The following is a 19,689-nucleotide window of genomic DNA, read 5'->3' on the forward strand; positions in this document are numbered from 1 at the left end:
CATCTTCGTGGCTATCCAAAAGTGGAAGAAAATCAAAGTAAAATAAACCAAATCAGTCAATCAATCAGATCACTGATCCTCATCTTCGTGGCTAGCCAAAAGTGGAAGAAAATCAAAGTAAAATAAACCAAATCAGTCAATCAATCAGATCACTGATCCTCATCTTCGTGGCTAGCCAAAAGTGGAAGAAAATCAAAGTAAAATAAACCCAATCAATCAGAACACTGATCCTCATCTTCGTGGCTAGCCAAAAGTGGAAGAAAATCAAAGTAAAATAAACCAAATCAGTCAATCAATCAGATCACTGATCCTCATCTTCGTGGCTAGCCAAAAGTGGAAGAAAATCAAAGTAAAATAAACCAAATCAGTCAATCAATCAGATCACTGATCCTCATCTTCGTGGCTAGCCAAAAGTGGAAGAAAATCAAAGTAAAATAAACCAAATCAGTCAATCAATCAGATCACTGATCCTCATCTTCGTGGCTAGCCAAAAGTGGAAGAAAATCAAAGTAAAATAAACCAAATCAGTCAATCAATCAGATCACTGATCCTCATCTTCGTGGCTAGCCAAAAGTGGAAGAAAATCAAAGTAAAATAAACCAAATCAGTCAATCAATCAGATCACTGATCCTCATCTTCGTGGCTAGCCAAAAGTGGAAGAAAATCAAAGTAAAATAAACCAAATCAGTCAATCAATCAGATCACTGATCCTCATCTTCGTGGCTAGCCAAAAGTGGAAGAAAATCAAAGTAAAATAAACCAAATCAGTCAATCAATCAGATCACTGATCCTCATCTTCGTGGCTAGCCAAAAGTGGAAGAAAATCAAAGTAAAATAAACCAAATCAGTCAATCAATCAGATCACTGATCCTCATCTTCGTGGCTAGCCAAAAGTGGAAGAAAATCAAAGTAAAATAAACCAAATCAGTCAATCAATCAGATCACTGATCCTCATCTTCGTGGCTAGCCAAAAGTGGAAGAAAATCAAAGTAAAATAAACCAAATCAGTCAATCAATCAGATCACTGATCCTCATCTTCGTGGCTAGCCAAAAGTGGAAGAAAATCAAAGTAAAATAAACCAAATCAGTCAATCAATCAGATCACTGATCCTCATCTTCGTGGCTAGCCAAAAGTGGAAGAAAATCAAAGTAAAATAAACCAAATCAGTCAATCAATCAGATCACTGATCCTCATCTTCGTGGCTAGCCAAAAGTGGAAGAAAATCAAAGTAAAATAAACCAAATCAGTCAATCAATCAGATCACTGATCCTCATCTTCGTGGCTAGCCAAAAGTGGAAGAAAATCAAAGTAAAATAAACCAAATCAGTCAATCAATCAGATCACTGATCCTCATCTTCGTGGCTAGCCAAAAGTGGAAGAAAATCAAAGTAAAATAAACCAAATCAGTCAATCAATCAGATCACTGATCCTCATCTTCGTGGCTAGCCAAAAGTGGAAGAAAATCAAAGTAAAATAAACCAAATCAGTCAATCAATCAGATCACTGATCCTCATCTTCGTGGCTAGCCAAAAGTGGAAGAAAATCAAAGTAAAATAAACCAAATCAGTCAATCAATCAGATCACTGATCCTCATCTTCGTGGCTAGCCAAAAGTGGAAGAAAATCAAAGTAAAATAAACCAAATCAGTCAATCAATCAGATCACTGATCCTCATCTTCGTGGCTAGCCAAAAGTGGAAGAAAATCAAAGTAAAATAAACCAAATCAGTCAATCAATCAGATCACTGATCCTCATCTTCGTGGCTAGCCAAAAGTGGAAGAAAATCAAAGTAAAATAAACCAAATCAGTCAATCAATCAGATCACTGATCCTCATCTTCGTGGCTAGCCAAAAGATGGAAGAAAATCAAAGTAAAATAAACCAAATCAGTCAATCAATCAGATCACTGATCCTCATCTTCGTGGCTAGCCAAAAGTGGAAGAAAATCAAAGTAAAATAAACCAAATCAGTCAATCAATCAGATCACTGATCCTCATCTTCGTGGCTAGCCAAAAGTGGAAGAAAATCAAAGTAAAATAAACCAAATCAGTCAATCAATCAGATCACTGATCCTCATCTTCGTGGCTAGCCAAAAGTGGAAGAAAATCAAAGTAAAATAAACCAAATCAGTCAATCAATCAGATCACTGATCCTCATCTTCGTGGCTAGCCAAAAGTGGAAGAAAATCAAAGTAAAATAAACCAAATCAGTCAATCAATCAGATCACTGATCCTCATCTTCGTGGCTAGCCAAAAGTGGAAGAAAATCAAAGTAAAATAAACCAAATCAGTCAATCAATCAGATCACTGATCCTCATCTTCGTGGCTAGCCAAAAGTGGAAGAAAATCAAAGTAAAATAAACCAAATCAGTCAATCAATCAGATCACTGATCCTCATCTTCGTGGCTAGCCAAAAGTGGAAGAAAATCAAAGTAAAATAAACCAAATCAGTCAATCAATCAGATCACTGATCCTCATCTTCGTGGCTAGCCAAAAGTGGAAGAAAATCAAAGTAAAATAAACCAAATCAGTCAATCAATCAGATCACTGATCCTCATCTTCGTGGCTAGCCAAAAGTGGAAGAAAATCAAAGTAAAATAAACCAAATCAGTCAATCAATCAGATCACTGATCCTCATCTTCGTGGCTAGCCAAAAGTGGAAGAAAATCAAAGTAAAATAAACCAAATCAGTCAATCAATCAGATCACTGATCCTCATCTTCGTGGCTAGCCAAAAGTGGAAGAAAATCAAAGTAAAATAAACCAAATCAGTCAATCAATCAGATCACTGATCCTCATCTTCGTGGCTAGCCAAAAGTGGAAGAAAATCAAAGTAAAATAAACCAAATCAGTCAATCAATCAGATCACTGATCCTCATCTTCGTGGCTAGCCAAAAGTGGAAGAAAATCAAAGTAAAATAAACCAAATCAGTCAATCAATCAGATCACTGATCCTCATCTTCGTGGCTAGCCAAAAGTGGAAGAAAATCAAAGTAAAATAAACCAAATCAGTCAATCAATCAGATCACTGATCCTCATCTTCGTGGCTAGCCAAAAGTGGAAGAAAATCAAAGTAAAATAAACCAAATCAGTCAATCAATCAGATCACTGATCCTCATCTTCGTGGCTAGCCAAAAGTGGAAGAAAATCAAAGTAAAATAAACCAAATCAGTCAATCAATCAGATCACTGATCCTCATCTTCGTGGCTAGCCAAAAGTGGAAGAAAATCAAAGTAAAATAAACCAAATCAGTCAATCAATCAGATCACTGATCCTCATCTTCGTGGCTAGCCAAAAGTGGAAGAAAATCAAAGTAAAATAAACCAAATCAGTCAATCAATCAGATCACTGATCCTCATCTTCGTGGCTAGCCAAAAGTGGAAGAAAATCAAAGTAAAATAAACCAAATCAGTCAATCAATCAGATCACTGATCCTCATCTTCGTGGCTAGCCAAAAGTGGAAGAAAATCAAAGTAAAATAAACCAAATCAGTCAATCAATCAGATCACTGATCCTCATCTTCGTGGCTAGCCAAAAGTGGAAGAAAATCAAAGTAAAATAAACCAAATCAGTCAATCAATCAGATCACTGATCCTCATCTTCGTGGCTAGCCAAAAGTGGAAGAAAATCAAAGTAAAATAAACCAAATCAGTCAATCAATCAGATCACTGATCCTCATCTTCGTGGCTAGCCAAAAGTGGAAGAAAATCAAAGTAAAATAAACCAAATCAGTCAATCAATCAGATCACTGATCCTCATCTTCGTGGCTAGCCAAAAGTGGAAGAAAATCAAAGTAAAATAAACCAAATCAGTCAATCAATCAGATCACTGATCCTCATCTTCGTGGCTAGCCAAAAGTGGAAGAAAATCAAAGTAAAATAAACCAAATCAGTCAATCAATCAGATCACTGATCCTCATCTTCGTGGCTAGCCAAAAGTGGAAGAAAATCAAAGTAAAATAAACCAAATCAGTCAATCAATCAGATCACTGATCCTCATCTTCGTGGCTAGCCAAAAGTGGAAGAAAATCAAAGTAAAATAAACCAAATCAGTCAATCAATCAGATCACTGATCCTCATCTTCGTGGCTAGCCAAAAGTGGAAGAAAATCAAAGTAAAATAAACCAAATCAGTCAATCAATCAGATCACTGATCCTCATCTTCGTGGCTAGCCAAAAGTGGAAGAAAATCAAAGTAAAATAAACCAAATCAGTCAATCAATCAGATCACTGATCCTCATCTTCGTGGCTAGCCAAAAGTGGAAGAAAATCAAAGTAAAATAAACCAAATCAGTCAATCAATCAGATCACTGATCCTCATCTTCGTGGCTAGCCAAAAGTGGAAGAAAATCAAAGTAAAATAAACCAAATCAGTCAATCAATCAGATCACTGATCCTCATCTTCGTGGCTAGCCAAAAGTGGAAGAAAATCAAAGTAAAATAAACCAAATCAGTCAATCAATCAGATCACTGATCCTCATCTTCGTGGCTAGCCAAAAGTGGAAGAAAATCAAAGTAAAATAAACCAAATCAGTCAATCAATCAGATCACTGATCCTCATCTTCGTGGCTAGCCAAAAGTGGAAGAAAATCAAAGTAAAATAAACCAAATCAGTCAATCAATCAGATCACTGATCCTCATCTTCGTGGCTAGCCAAAAGTGGAAGAAAATCAAAGTAAAATAAACCAAATCAGTCAATCAATCAGATCACTGATCCTCATCTTCGTGGCTAGCCAAAAGTGGAAGAAAATCAAAGTAAAATAAACCAAATCAGTCAATCAATCAGATCACTGATCCTCATCTTCGTGGCTAGCCAAAAGTGGAAGAAAATCAAAGTAAAATAAACCAAATCAGTCAATCAATCAGATCACTGATCCTCATCTTCGTGGCTAGCCAAAAGTGGAAGAAAATCAAAGTAAAATAAACCAAATCAGTCAATCAATCAGATCACTGATCCTCATCTTCGTGGCTAGCCAAAAGTGGAAGAAAATCAAAGTAAAATAAACCAAATCAGTCAATCAATCAGATCACTGATCCATCTTCGTGGCTAGCCAAAAGTGGAAGAAAATCAAAGTAAAATAAACCAAATCAGTCAATCAATCAGATCACTGATCCTCATCTTCGTGGCTAGCCAAAAGTGGAAGAAAATCAAAGTAAAATAAACCAAATCAGTCAATCAATCAGATCACTGATCCTCATCTTCGTGGCTAGCCAAAAGTGGAAGAAAATCAAAGTAAAATAAACCAAATCAGTCAATCAATCAGATCACTGATCCTCATCTTCGTGGCTAGCCAAAAGTGGAAGAAAATCAAAGTAAAATAAACCAAATCAGTCAATCAATCAGATCACTGATCCTCATCTTCGTGGCTAGCCAAAAGTGGAAGAAAATCAAAGTAAAATAAACCAAATCAGTCAATCAATCAGATCACTGATCCTCATCTTCGTGGCTAGCCAAAAGTGGAAGAAAATCAAAGTAAAATAAACCAAATCAGTCAATCAATCAGATCACTGATCCTCATCTTCGTGGCTAGCCAAAAGTGGAAGAAAATCAAAGTAAAATAAACCAAATCAGTCAATCAATCAGATCACTGATCCTCATCTTCGTGGCTAGCCAAAAGTGGAAGAAAATCAAAGTAAAATAAACCAAATCAGTCAATCAATCAGATCACTGATCCTCATCTTCGTGGCTAGCCAAAAGTGGAAGAAAATCAAAGTAAAATAAACCAAATCAGTCAATCAATCAGATCACTGATCCTCATCTTCGTGGCTAGCCAAAAGTGGAAGAAAATCAAAGTAAAATAAACCAAATCAGTCAATCAATCAGATCACTGATCCTCATCTTCGTGGCTAGCCAAAAGTGGAAGAAAATCAAAGTAAAATAAACCAAATCAGTCAATCAATCAGATCACTGATCCTCATCTTCGTGGCTAGCCAAAAGTGGAAGAAAATCAAAGTAAAATAAACCAAATCAGTCAATCAATCAGATCACTGATCCTCATCTTCGTGGCTAGCCAAAAGTGGAAGAAAATCAAAGTAAAATAAACCAAATCAGTCAATCAATCAGATCACTGATCCTCATCTTCGTGGCTAGCCAAAAGTGGAAGAAAATCAAAGTAAAATAAACCAAATCAGTCAATCAATCAGATCACTGATCCTCATCTTCGTGGCTAGCCAAAAGTGGAAGAAAATCAAAGTAAAATAAACCAAATCAGTCAATCAATCAGATCACTGATCCTCATCTTCGTGGCTAGCCAAAAGTGGAAGAAAATCAAAGTAAAATAAACCAAATCAGTCAATCAATCAGATCACTGATCCTCATCTTCGTGGCTAGCCAAAAGTGGAAGAAAATCAAAGTAAAATAAACCAAATCAGTCAATCAATCAGATCACTGATCCTCATCTTCGTGGCTAGCCAAAAGTGGAAGAAAATCAAAGTAAAATAAACCAAATCAGTCAATCAATCAGATCACTGATCCTCATCTTCGTGGCTAGCCAAAAGTGGAAGAAAATCAAAGTAAAATAAACCAAATCAGTCAATCAATCAGATCACTGATCCTCATCTTCGTGGCTAGCCAAAAGTGGAAGAAAATCAAAGTAAAATAAACCAAATCAGTCAATCAATCAGATCACTGATCCTCATCTTCGTGGCTAGCCAAAAGTGGAAGAAAATCAAAGTAAAATAAACCAAATCAGTCAATCAATCAGATCACTGATCCTCATCTTCGTGGCTAGCCAAAAGTGGAAGAAAATCAAAGTAAAATAAACCAAATCAGTCAATCAATCAGATCACTGATCCTCATCTTCGTGGCTAGCCAAAAGTGGAAGAAAATCAAAGTAAAATAAACCAAATCAGTCAATCAATCAGATCACTGATCCTCATCTTCGTGGCTAGCCAAAAGTGGAAGAAAATCAAAGTAAAATAAACCAAATCAGTCAATCAATCAGATCACTGATCCTCATCTTCGTGGCTAGCCAAAAGTGGAAGAAAATCAAAGTAAAATAAACCAAATCAGTCAATCAATCAGATCACTGATCCTCATCTTCGTGGCTAGCCAAAAGTGGAAGAAAATCAAAGTAAAATAAACCAAATCAGTCAATCAATCAGATCACTGATCCTCATCTTCGTGGCTAGCCAAAAGTGGAAGAAAATCAAAGTAAAATAAACCAAATCAGTCAATCAATCAGATCACTGATCCTCATCTTCGTGGCTAGCCAAAAGTGGAAGAAAATCAAAGTAAAATAAACCAAATCAGTCAATCAATCAGATCACTGATCCTCATCTTCGTGGCTAGCCAAAAGTGGAAGAAAATCAAAGTAAAATAAACCAAATCAGTGAATCAATCAGATCACTGATCCTCATCTTCGTGGCTAGCCAAAAGTGGAAGAAAATCAAAGTAAAATAAACCAAATCAGTCAATCAATCAGATCACTGATCCTCATCTTCGTGGCTAGCCAAAAGTGGAAGAAAATCAAAGTAAAATAAACCAAATCAGTCAATCAATCAGATCACTGATCCTCATCTTCGTGGCTAGCCAAAAGTGGAAGAAAATCAAAGTAAAATAAACCAAATCAGTCAATCAATCAGATCACTGATCCTCATCTTCGTGGCTAGCCAAAAGTGGAAGAAAATCAAAGTAAAATAAACCAAATCAGTCAATCAATCAGATCACTGATCCTCATCTTCGTGGCTAGCCAAAAGTGGAAGAAAATCAAAGTAAAATAAACCAAATCAGTCAATCAATCAGATCACTGATCCTCATCTTCGTGGCTAGCCAAAAGTGGAAGAAAATCAAAGTAAAATAAACCAAATCAGTCAATCAATCAGATCACTGATCCTCATCTTCGTGGCTAGCCAAAAGTGGAAGAAAATCAAAGTAAAATAAACCAAATCAGTCAATCAATCAGATCACTGATCCTCATCTTCGTGGGCTAGCCAAAAGTGGAAGAAAATCAAAGTAAAATAAACCAAATCAGTCAATCAATCAGATCACTGATCCTCATCTTCGTGGCTAGCCAAAAGTGGAAGAAAATCAAAGTAAAATAAACCAAATCAGTCAATCAATCAGATCACTGATCCTCATCTTCGTGGCTAGCCAAAAGTGGAAGAAAATCAAAGTAAAATAAACCAAATCAGTCAATCAATCAGATCACTGATCCTCATCTTCGTGGCTAGCCAAAAGTGGAAGAAAATCAAAGTAAAATAAACCAAATCAGTCAATCAATCAGATCACTGATCCTCATCTTCGTGGCTAGCCAAAAGTGGAAGAAAATCAAAGTAAAATAAACCAAATCAGTCAATCAATCAGATCACTGATCCTCATCTTCGTGGCTAGCCAAAAGTGGAAGAAAATCAAAGTAAAATAAACCAAATCAGTCAATCAATCAGATCACTGATCCTCATCTTCGTGGCTAGCCAAAAGTGGAAGAAAATCAAAGTAAAATAAACCAAATCAGTCAATCAATCAGATCACTGATCCTCATCTTCGTGGCTAGCCAAAAGTGGAAGAAAATCAAAGTAAAATAAACCAAATCAGTCAATCAATCAGATCACTGATCCTCATCTTCGTGGCTAGCCAAAAGTGGAAGAAAATCAAAGTAAAATAAACCAAATCAGTCAATCAATCAGATCACTGATCCTCATCTTCGTGGCTAGCCAAAAGTGGAAGAAAATCAAAGTAAAATAAACCAAATCAGTCAATCAATCAGATCACTGATCCTCATCTTCGTGGCTAGCCAAAAGTGGAAGAAAATCAAAGTAAAATAAACCAAATCAGTCAATCAATCAGATCACTGATCCTCATCTTCGTGGCTAGCCAAAAGTGGAAGAAAATCAAAGTAAAATAAACCAAATCAGTCAATCAATCAGATCACTGATCCTCATCTTCGTGGCTAGCCAAAAGTGGAAGAAAATCAAAGTAAAATAAACCAAATCAGTCAATCAATCAGATCACTGATCCTCATCTTCGTGGCTAGCCAAAAGTGGAAGAAAATCAAAGTAAAATAAACCAAATCAGTCAATCAATCAGATCACTGATCCTCATCTTCGTGGCTAGCCAAAAGTGGAAGAAAATCAAAGTAAAATAAACCAAATCAGTCAATCAATCAGATCACTGATCCTCATCTTCGTGGCTAGCCAAAAGTGGAAGAAAATCAAAGTAAAATAAACCAAATCAGTCAATCAATCAGATCACTGATCCTCATCTTCGTGGCTAGCCAAAAGTGGAAGAAAATCAAAGTAAAATAAACCAAATCAGTCAATCAATCAGATCACTGATCCTCATCTTCGTGGCTAGCCAAAAGTGGAAGAAAATCAAAGTAAAATAAACCAAATCAGTCAATCAATCAGATCACTGATCCTCATCTTCGTGGCCAAAAGTGGAAGAAAATCAAAGTAAAATAAACCAAATCAGTCAATCAATCAGATCACTGATCCTCATCTTCGTGGCTAGCCAAAAGTGGAAGAAAATCAAAGTAAAATAAACCAAATCAGTCAATCAATCAGATCACTGATCCTCATCTTCGTGGGGGCTAGCCAAAAGTGGAAGAAAATCAAAGTAAAATAAACCAAATCAGTCAATCAATCAGATCACTGATCCTCATCTTCGTGGCTAGCCAAAAGTGGAAGAAAATCAAAGTAAAATAAACCAAATCAGTCAATCAATCAGATCACTGATCCTCATCTTCGTGGCTAGCCAAAAGTGGAAGAAAATCAAAGTAAAATAAACCAAATCAGTCAATCAATCAGATCACTGATCCTCATCTTCGTGGCTAGCCAAAAGTGGAAGAAAATCAAAGTAAAATAAACCAAATCAGTCAATCAATCAGATCACTGATCCTCATCTTCGTGGCTAGCCAAAAGTGGAAGAAAATCAAAGTAAAATAAACCAAATCAGTCAATCAATCAGATCACTGATCCTCATCTTCGTGGCTAGCCAAAAGTGGAAGAAAATCAAAGTAAAATAAACCAAATCAGTCAATCAATCAGATCACTGATCCTCATCTTCGTGGCTAGCCAAAAGTGGAAGAAAATCAAAGTAAAATAAACCAAATCAGTCAATCAATCAGATCACTGATCCTCATCTTCGTGGCTAGCCAAAAGTGGAAGAAAATCAAAGTAAAATAAACCAAATCAGTCAATCAATCAGATCACTGATCCTCATCTTCGTGGCTAGCCAAAAGTGGAAGAAAATCAAAGTAAAATAAACCAAATCAGTCAATCAATCAGATCACTGATCCTCATCTTCGTGGCTAGCCAAAAGTGGAAGAAAATCAAAGTAAAATAAACCAAATCAGTCAATCAATCAGATCACTGATCCTCATCTTCGTGGCTAGCCAAAAGTGGAAGAAAATCAAAGTAAAATAAACCAAATCAGTCAATCAATCAGATCACTGATCCTCATCTTCGTGGCTAGCCAAAAGTGGAAGAAAATCAAAGTAAAATAAACCAAATCAGTCAATCAATCAGATCACTGATCCTCATCTTCGTGGCTAGCCAAAAGTGGAAGAAAATCAAAGTAAAATAAACCAAATCAGTCAATCAATCAGATCACTGATCCTCATCTTCGTGGCTAGCCAAAAGTGGAAGAAAATCAAAGTAAAATAAACCAAATCAGTCAATCAATCAGATCACTGATCCTCATCTTCGTGGCTAGCCAAAAGTGGAAGAAAATCAAAGTAAAATAAACCAAATCAGTCAATCAATCAGATCACTGATCCTCATCTTCGTGGCTAGCCAAAAGTGGAAGAAAATCAAAGTAAAATAAACCAAATCAGTCAATCAATCAGATCACTGATCCTCATCTTCGTGGCTAGCCAAAAGTGGAAGAAAATCAAAGTAAAATAAACCAAATCAGTCAATCAATCAGATCACTGATCCTCATCTTCGTGGCTAGCCAAAAGTGGAAGAAAATCAAAGTAAAATAAACCAAATCAGTCAATCAATCAGATCACTGATCCTCATCTTCGTGGCTAGCCAAAAGTGGAAGAAAATCAAAGTAAAATAAACCAAATCAGTCAATCAATCAGATCACTGATCCTCATCTTCGTGGCTAGCCAAAAGTGGAAGAAAATCAAAGTAAAATAAACCAAATCAGTCAATCAATCAGATCACTGATCCTCATCTTCGTGGCTAGCCAAAAGTGGAAGAAAATCAAAGTAAAATAAACCAAATCAGTCAATCAATCAGATCACTGATCCTCATCTTCGTGGCTAGCCAAAAGTGGAAGAAAATCAAAGTAAAATAAACCAAATCAGTCAATCAATCAGATCACTGATCCTCATCTTCGTGGGCTAGCCAAAAGTGGAAGAAAATCAAAGTAAAATAAACCAAATCAGTCAATCAATCAGATCACTGATCCTCATCTTCGTGGCTAGCCAAAAGTGGAAGAAAATCAAAGTAAAATAAACCAAATCAGTCAATCAATCAGATCACTGATCCTCATCTTCGTGGCTAGCCAAAAGTGGAAGAAAATCAAAGTAAAATAAACCAAATCAGTCAATCAATCAGATCACTGATCCTCATCTTCGTGGCTAGCCAAAAGTGGAAGAAAATCAAAGTAAAATAAACCAAATCAGTCAATCAATCAGATCACTGATCCTCATCTTCGTGGCTAGCCAAAAGTGGAAGAAAATCAAAGTAAAATAAACCAAATCAGTCAATCAATCAGATCACTGATCCTCATCTTCGTGGCTAGCCAAAAGTGGAAGAAAATCAAAGTAAAATAAACCAAATCAGTGAATCAATCAGATCACTGATCCTCATCTTCGTGGCTAGCCAAAAGTGGAAGAAAATCAAAGTAAAATAAACCAAATCAGTCAATCAATCAGATCACTGATCCTCATCTTCGTGGCTAGCCAAAAGTGGAAGAAAATCAAAGTAAAATAAACCAAATCAGTCAATCAATCAGATCACTGATCCTCATCTTCGTGGCTAGCCAAAAGTGGAAGAAAATCAAAGTAAAATAAACCAAATCAGTCAATCAATCAGATCACTGATCCTCATCTTCGTGGCTAGCCAAAATGGAAGAAAATCAAAGTAAAATAAACCAAATCAGTCAATCAATCAGATCACTGATCCTCATCTTCGTGGCTAGCCAAAAGTGGAAGAAAATCAAAGTAAAATAAACCAAATCAGTCAATCAATCAGATCACTGATCCTCATCTTCGTGGCTAGCCAAAAGTGGAAGAAAATCAAAGTAAAATAAACCAAATCAGTCAATCAATCAGATCACTGATCCTCATCTTCGTGGCTAGCCAAAAGTGGAAGAAAATCAAAGTAAAATAAACCAAATCAGTCAATCAATCAGATCACTGATCCTCATCTTCGTGGCTAGCCAAAAGTGGAAGAAAATCAAAGTAAAATAAACCAAATCAGTCAATCAATCAGATCACTGATCCTCATCTTCGTGGCTAGCCAAAAGTGGAAGAAAATCAAAGTAAAATAAACCAAATCAGTCAATCAATCAGATCACTGATCCTCATCTTCGTGGGGGGCTAGCCAAAAGTGGAAGAAAATCAAAGTAAAATAAACCAAATCAGTCAATCAATCAGATCACTGATCCTCATCTTCGTGGCTAGCCAAAAGTGGAAGAAAATCAAAGTAAAATAAACCAAATCAGTCAATCAATCAGATCACTGATCCTCATCTTCGTGGCTAGCCAAAAGTGGAAGAAAATCAAAGTAAAATAAACCAAATCAGTCAATCAATCAGATCACTGATCCTCATCTTCGTGGCTAGCCAAAAGTGGAAGAAAATCAAAGTAAAATAAACCAAATCAGTCAATCAATCAGATCACTGATCCTCATCTTCGTGGCTAGCCAAAAGTGGAAGAAAATCAAAGTAAAATAAACCAAATCAGTCAATCAATCAGATCACTGATCCTCATCTTCGTGGCTAGCCAAAAGTGGAATAAAATCAAAGTAAAATAAACCAAATCAGTCAATCAATCAGATCACTGATCCTCATCTTCGTGGCTAGCCAAAAGTGGAAGAAAATCAAAGTAAAATAAACCAAATCAGTCAATCAATCAGATCACTGATCCTCATCTTCGTGGCTAGCCAAAAGTGGAAGATAATCAAAGTAAAATAAACCAAATCAGTCAATCAATCAGATCACTGATCCTCATCTTCGTGGCTTGCCAAAAGTGGAAGAAAATCAAAGTAAAATAAACCAAATCAGTCAATCAATCAGATCACTGATCCTCATCTTCGTGGCTAGCCAAAAGTGGAAGAAAATCAAAGTAAAATAAACCAAATCAGTCAATCAATCAGATCACTGATCCTCATCTTCGTGGCTAGCCAAAAGTGGAAGAAAATCAAAGTAAAATAAACCAAATCAGTCAATCAATCAGATCACTGATCCTCATCTTCGTGGCTAGCCAAAAGTGGAAGAAAATCAAAGTAAAATAAACCAAATCAGTCAATCAATCAGATCACTGATCCTCATCTTCGTGGCTAGCCAAAAGTGGAAGAAAATCAAAGTAAAATAAACCAAATCAGTGAATCAATCAGATCACTGATCCTCATCTTCGTGGCTAGCCAAAAGTGGAAGAAAATCAAAGTAAAATAAACCAAATCAGTCAATCAATCAGATCACTGATCCTCATCTTCGTGGCTAGCCAAAAGTGGAAGAAAATCAAAGTAAAATAAACCAAATCAGTCAATCAATCAGATCACTGATCCTCATCTTCGTGGCTAGCCAAAAGTGGAAGAAAATCAAAGTAAAATAAACCAAATCAGTCAATCAATCAGATCACTGATCCTCATCTTCGTGGCTAGCCAAAAGTGGAAGAAAATCAAAGTAAAATAAACCAAATCAGTGAATCAATCAGATCACTGATCCTCATCTTCGTGGCTAGCCAAAAGTGGAAGAAAATCAAAGTAAAATAAACCAAATCAGTCAATCAATCAGATCACTGATCCTCATCTTCGTGGCTAGCCAAAAGTGGAAGAAAATCAAAGTAAAATAAACCAAATCAGTCAATCAATCAGATCACTGATCCTCATCTTCGTGGCTTGCCAAAAGTGGAAGAAAATCAAAGTAAAATAAACCAAATCAGTGAATCAATCAGATCACTGATCCTCATCTTCGTGGCTAGCCAAAAGTGGAAGAAAATCAAAGTAAAATAAACCAAATCAGTCAATCAATCAGATCACTGATCCTCATCTTCGTGGCTAGCCAAAAGTGGAAGAAAATCAAAGTAAAATAAACCAAATCAGTCAATCAATCAGATCACTGATCCTCATCTTCGTGGCTAGCCAAAAGTGGAAGAAAATCAAAGTAAAATAAACCAAATCAGTCAATCAATCAGATCACTGATCCTCATCTTCGTGGCTAGCCAAAAGTGGAAGAAAATCAAAGTAAAATAAACCAAATCAGTCAATCAATCAGATCACTGATCCTCATCTTCGTGGCTAGCCAAAAGTGGAAGAAAATCAAAGTAAAATAAACCAAATCAGTCAATCAATCAGATCACTGATCCTCATCTTCGTGGCTAGCCAAAAGTGGAAGAAAATCAAAGTAAAATAAACCAAATCAGTCAATCAATCAGATCACTGATCCTCATCTTCGTGGCTAGTCAAAAGTGGAAGAAAATCAAAGTAAAATAAACCAAATCAGTCAATCAATCAGATCACTGATCCTCATCTTCGTGGCTAGCCAAAAGTGGAAGAAAATCAAAGTAAAATAAACCAAATCAGTCAATCAATCAGATCACTGATCCTCATCTTCGTGGCTAGCCAAAAGTGGAAGAAAATCAAAGTAAAATAAACCAAATCAGTCAATCAATCAGATCACTGATCCTCATCTTCGTGGCTAGCCAAAAGTGGAAGAAAATCAAAGTAAAATAAACCAAATCAGTCAATCAATCAGATCACTGATCCTCATCTTCGTGGCTAGCCAAAAGTGGAAGAAAATCAAAGTAAAATAAACCAAATCAGTCAATCAATCAGATCACTGATCCTCATCTTCGTGGCTAGCCAAAAGTGGAAGAAAATCAAAGTAAAATAAACCAAATCAGTCAATCAATCAGATTACTGATCCTCATCTTCGTGGCTAGCCAAAAGTGGAAGAAAATCAAAGTAAAATAAACCAAATCAATCAATCAATCAGATCACTGATCCTCATCTTCGTGGCTAGCCAAAAGTGGAAGAAAATCAAAGTAAAATAAACCAAATCAGTCAATCAATCAGATCACTGATCCTCATCTTCGTGGCTAGTCAAAAGTGGAAGAAAATCAAAGTTTAATAAACCAAATCAGTCAATCAATCAGATCACTGATCCTCATCTTCGTGGCTAGCCAAAAGTGGAAGAAAATCAAAGTAAAATAAACCAAATCAGTCAATCAATCAGATCACTGATCCTCATCTTCGTGGCTAGCCAAAAGTGGAAGAAAATCAAAGTAAAATAAACCAAATCAGTCAATCAATCAGATCACTGATCCTCATCTTCGTGGCTAGCCAAAAGTGGAAGAAAATCAAAGTAAAATAAACCAAATCAGTCAATCAATCAGATCACTGATCCTCATCTTCGTGGCTAGCCAAAAGTGGAAGAAAATCAAAGTAAAATAAACCAAATCAGTCAATCAATCAGATCACTGATCCTCATCTTCGTGGCTAGCCAAAAGTGGAAGAAAATCAAAGTAAAATAAACCAAATCAGTCAATCAATCAGATCACTGATCCTCATCTTCGTGGCTAGCCAAAAGTGGAAGAAAATCAAAGTAAAATAAACCAAATCAGTCAATCAATCAGATCACTGATCCTCATCTTCGTGGCTAGCCAAAAGTGGAAGAAAATCAAAGTAAAATAAACCAAATCAGTGAATCAATCAGATCACTGATCCTCATCTTCGTGGGGGGCTAGCCAAAAGTGGAAGAAAATCAAAGTAAAATAAACCAAATCAGTCAATCAATCAGATCACTGATCCTCATCTTCGTGGCTATCCAAAAGTGGAAGAAAATCAAAGTAAAATAAACCAAATCAGTCAATCAATCAGATCACTGATCCTCATGTTCGTGGCTAGCCAAAAGTGGAAGAAAATCAAAGTAAAATAAACCAAATCAGTCAATCAAACAGATCACTGATCCTCATCTTCGTGGCTAGCCAAAAGTGGAAGAAAATCAAAGTAAAATAAACCAAATCAGTCAATCAATCAGATCACTGATCCTCATCTTCGTGGCTAGCCTAAAGTGGAAGAAAATCAAAGTAAAATAAACCAAATCAGTCAATCAATCAGATCACTGATCCTCATGTTCGTGGCTAGCCAAAAGTGGAAGAAAATGAAAGTAAAATAAACCAAATCAGTCAATCAATCAGATCACTGATCCTCATCTTCGTGGCTAGCCAAAAGTGGAAGAAAATCAATGTAAAATAAAGCAAATCATTCAATCAATGAGATCACTGATCCTCATCTTCGCGATTAGCCACAAGCGGAAGAAAATCAATGTAAAATAAAGCAAATCAGTCAATCAATCAGATCACTGATCCTCATCTTCGTGGCTAGCCAAACGTGGAAGAAAATCAAAGTAAAATAAACCAAATCAGTCAATCAATCAGATCACTGATCCTCATCTTCGTGGCTAGCCAAAAGTGGAAGAAAATCAATGTAAAATAAAGCAAATCAATCAATCAATTAGATCACTGATCCTCATCTTCGCGATTAGCCACAAGCGGAAGAAAATCAATGTAAAATAAAGCAAATCAGTCAATCAATCAGATCACTGATCCTCATCTTCGTGGCTAGCCAAAAGTGGAAGAAAATCAAAGTAAAATAAACCAAATCAGTCAATCAATCAGATCACTGATCCTCATCTTCGTGGCTAGCCAAAAGTGGAAGAAAATCAAAGTAAAATAAACCAAATCAGTCAATCAATCAGATCACTGATCCTCATCTTCGTGGCTAGCCAAAAGTGGAAGAAAATCAAAGTAAAATAAACCAAATCAGTCATTCAATCAGATCACTGATCCTCATCTTTGCGATTAGCCAAAAGTGGAAGAAAATCAAAATAAAATAAACCAAATCAGTCAATCAATCAGATCACTGCCTCATCTTCGTGGCTAGCCAAAAGTGGAAGAAAATCAAAGTAAAATAAACCAAATCAGTCAATCAATCAGATCACTGATCCTCATCTTCGCGATTAGCCGAAAGTGGAAGAAAATCAAAGTAAAATAAACCAAATCAGTCAATCAATCAGATCACTGATCCTCATCTTCGTGGCTAGCCAAAAGTGGAAGAAAATCAATGTAAAATAAAGCAAATCATTCAATCAATTAGATCACTGATCCTCATCTTCGCGATTAGCCACAAGCGGAAGAAAATCAATGTAAAATAAAGCAAATCAGTCAATCAATCAGATCACTGATCCTCATCTTCGTGGCTAGCCAAAAGTGGAAGAAAATCAAAGTAAAATAAAACAAATCAGTCAATCAATCAGATCACTGATCCTCATCTTCGTGGCTAGCCAAAAGTGGAAGAAAATCAAAGTAAAATAAACCAAATCAGTCAATCAATCAGATCACTGATCCTCATCTTCGTGGTTAACCAAAAGTGGAAGAAAATCAATGTAAAATAAAGCAAATCATTCAATCAATTAGATCACTGATCCTCATCTTCGCGATTAGCCACAAGCGGAAGAAAATCAAAGTAAAATAAAGCAAATCAGTCAATCAATCAGATCACTGATCCTCATCTTCGTGGCTAGCCAAAAGTGGAAGAAAATCAAAGTAAAATAAACCAAATCAGTCAATCAATCAGATCACTGATCCTCATCTTCGTGGCTAGCCAAAAGTGGAAGAAAATCAATGTAAAATAAAGCAAATCATTCAATCAATTAGATCACTGATCCTCATCTTCGCGATTAGCCACAAGCGGAAGAAAATCAAAGTAAAATAAAGCAAATCAGTCAATCAATCAGATCACTGATCCTCATCTTCGTGGCTAGCCAAAAGTGGAAGAAAATCAAAGTAAAATAAACCAAATCAGTCAATCAATCAGATCACTGATCCTCATCTTCGTGGCTAGCCAAAAGTGGTAGAAAATCAAAGTAAAATAAACCAAATCAGTCAATCAATCAGATCACTGATCCTCATCTTCGTGGGGGGCTAGCCAAAAGTGGAAGAAAATCAAAGTAAAATAAACCAAATCAGTCAATCAATCAGATCACTGATCCCCATCTTCGTGGCTAGCCAAAAGTGGAAGAAAATCAAAGTAAAATAAACCAAATCAGTCATTCAATCAGATCACAGATCCTCATCTTTGCGATTAGCCAAAAGTGGAAGAAAATCAAAATAAAATAAACCAAATCAGTCAATCAATCAGATCACTGCCTCATCTTCGTGGCTAGCCAAAAGTGGAAGAAAATCAAAGTAAAATAAACCAAATCAGTCAACCAATTTGATCACTGATCCTCATCTTCGCGATTAGCCAAAAGTGGAAGAAAATCAAAGTAAAATAAACCAAATCAGTCAATCAATCAGATCACTGATCCTCATCTTCGTGGCTAGCCAAAAGTGGAAGAAAATCAATGTAAAATAAAGCAAATCATTCAATCAATTAGATCACTGATCCTCATCTTCGCGATTAGCCACAAGCGGAAGAAAATCAATGTAAAATAAAGCAAATCAGTCAATGAATCAGTTCACTGATCCTCATCTTCGTGGCTAGCCAAAAGTGGAAGAAAATCAAAGTAAAATAAACCAAATCAGTCAATCAATCAGATCACTGATCCTCATCTTCGTGGCTAGCCAAAAGTGGAAGAAAATCAATGTAAAATAAAGCAAATCATTCAATCAATTAGATCACTGATCCTCATCTTCGCGATTAGCCACAAGCGGAAGAAAATCAATGTAAAATAAAGCAAATCAGTCAATCAATCAGATCACTGATCCTCATCTTCGTGGCTAGCCAAAAGTGGAAGAAAATCAATGTAAAATAAAGCAAATCATTCAATCAATTAGATCACTGATCCTCATCTTCGTGGCTAGCCAAAAGTGGAAGAAAATCAAAGTAAAATAAACCAAATCAGTCATTCAATCAGATCACTGATCCTCATCTTTGTGGCTAGCCAAAAGTGGAAGAAAATCAAAGTAAAATAAACCAAATCAGTCATTCAATGAGATCACTGATCCTCATCTTCGTGGCTAGCCAAAAGTGGAAGAAAATCAAAGTAAAATAAACCAAATCAGTCAATCAATCAGATCACTGATCCTCATCTTCGTGGCTAGCCAAAAGTGAAAGAAAATCAAAGTAAAATAAACCAAATCAGTCAATCAATCAGATCACTGATCCTCATCTTCGTGGCTATCGAAAAGTGGAAGAAAATCAATGTAAAATAAACCAAATCAATCAATCAATCAGATCACTGATCCTCATCTTCGTGGCTAGCCAAAAGTGGAAGAAAATCAAAGTAAAATAAACCAAATCAGTCAATCAATCAGATCACTGATCCTCATCTTCGTGGCTAGCCAAAAGTGGAAGAAAATCAAAGTAAAATAAACCAAATCAGTCAATCAATCAGATCACTGATCCTCATCTTCGTGGCTAGCCAAAAGTGGAAGAAAATCAAAGTAAAATAAACCAAATCAGTCAATCAATCAGATCACTGATCCTCATCTTCGTGGCTAGCCAAAAGTGGAAGAAAATCAAAGTAAAATAAACCAAATCAGTCATTCAATCAGATCACTGATCCTCATCTTTGCG

Source organism: Lepisma saccharinum, chromosome 21, assembly GCF_977018435.1.
Source record: "Lepisma saccharinum chromosome 21, izLepSacc3.1, whole genome shotgun sequence".
NCBI classification, from domain to species: Eukaryota; Metazoa; Arthropoda; class Insecta; order Zygentoma; family Lepismatidae; genus Lepisma; species Lepisma saccharinum.